Raw genomic sequence first — 2,066 nt, forward strand, 5'->3', positions numbered from 1 at the left:
ATATACACAAATAAAAATGAAATTAACCCACTCGGGTAAAAGGAAACATTTTCGTCTTTCTAACAGCTCTGAGATCTTGAGACTTTGATATAATAACCTATTTCACGTGGTTGTGTTAAAGTGTTTAAACACAAATACAATATTTTTTTGTCCCCCTTATAAAAAACAATACAACCCCCCCCCCCCCCCCCCCCCTTTGCTAAATTGATTCTGGTGATTAATTATCTTGAGGCAGCATGACAATACAATAATAGCTTTTAACAAATGAAATAAATAAATAAGTACATCATCAATATTTATTTATTTTATTAATAGTTTTAAAAATATATATTTTAAAGTTTCTTTATAGTTTCTAATAGTATATCACCTTCTCCCACTGAAATCATTAATACGAGCAGCTGTTCACTATTCCAGACACCAGACAGCGTGAACACTGGATCAGTGTTGTTATTTAATTGGGAGAGTCAATCTAAATTAGGGCTAAATATTACTAATTAATAGGATATAAATAGCATCTTTTAAATATCGAGAACTGAAATATAATTTTGTACAAAATAAAAATAAATATCTTGAATAAACCTACACACATGTTTATTCAAGATGCTTTTTTTATTTTGTAAGATTTATTACAATGATTCGGGTAATTAAAAAGGAGTATAAATTAAGAAGTGCTTAGTGCTCAATTCAGGTGTTTATTGCTTTCAGTTTAAGGGCAACTTAAAAACCATGTCCCGTCCCAAAGTGTTCTGGAATTATGGGGCCAGGTGGCAACCCTAGGTGGCCCTGAAGTGCAAAACAAAAAAAGTTGAAATTGAAAAACACCAAAAAACTGGAAACGAAAAAGCAAAAGCAGAAAGCACAAATACACAAAGCCTACATACAACACAACAGAAATCATTTAATAACAGAAATACATCACGATGGAGGCCACTCCCCCAGATACCCCAGAACTGTCTCCACTTGTTTCTGGAGATGTTGAGTCTTTAGTAACTTAGTTGGCTGTGGTATATTTCTGTCAGTGTTATAATTGGTATTGCAACCATAAGTACCATGTTTATCATAAATGAGGAGTAATAGCAGTTAAAAACTACTATTTTAGTTAGACAACATGTTTTTAAGTTTGACTTTTTTTTTTTTTTGTAGTTCAAAAAAAGTTTGGCTTATGTTCACACATTACCTTTGAAAATTCATTGGTGAGTAACACAGGTTGTGCACAGAGGGCATCTTTCAGTGCTCGGAACCTTGACTCCACTTCTGTGCTCCACTTTACCATGATCAGACCTCTGGCTTGGGTCAAATCAGTGAAAGGCGAACCCAGGTAAAAACAATAAAACAGATATTAAATTCAAATATATGCTTACGTTCCAGTATATGGAAGTGTAGTGTAGGATATATTGAAAAATAAGAACTGTCTTCAAAAGGCAGAGCCTTGTGAATACGATCAAACAGCAATCCGTTTTTCAGAGATCCTCAGAGCATGGACCACACAACTTGTTAAGGCCGAGTGCTGATTAGATTTACTTGGGACTTCTGATGTATTCACTGGAGGCACAATCTTATATAAGCCCAGAGCAAGACCCCATTCGATATCGCACGACATTAAGATTGTTCAGTTTTCCTAGTTGAAATCATTGTAACCTGTTCATAATTTGCTGCAATATTATGTATGCTGGTTTTATATTCTTTAAAACACAGTACAATTATTACAATATCCTGACAGTGTCAGTTAGTACTGAACTTCTTTCATTTTTAACTGTAATATGTTCTTTCAACAATAATACTGTTATTTGTATAACAGTTCAACTTTAAATTATTTTATAACATGTATTTCAAATTCAGTTACTTCAGTATAACAGTTGCTAATATTATTTTACTGAATTAAGTCTGACCTCTTTCTCTGTTCATACAAAATTCAGTTGAAACAGGTTTTAAGACTAGCCTTTTGCCAATTTTTTGGTGTTGATTAGTATGAGACACGACCGTAAGCATTTTCTAATACTCCTACCTTCTGTTATCTGAAAGTAACGAAAGAAACTGGGTACTTTTTCTCATAAAACTGGAATATG

This window comes from Polyodon spathula, chromosome 3 (assembly GCF_017654505.1).
Source record: "Polyodon spathula isolate WHYD16114869_AA chromosome 3, ASM1765450v1, whole genome shotgun sequence".
In the NCBI taxonomy this organism is placed as follows: Eukaryota; Metazoa; Chordata; class Actinopteri; order Acipenseriformes; family Polyodontidae; genus Polyodon; species Polyodon spathula.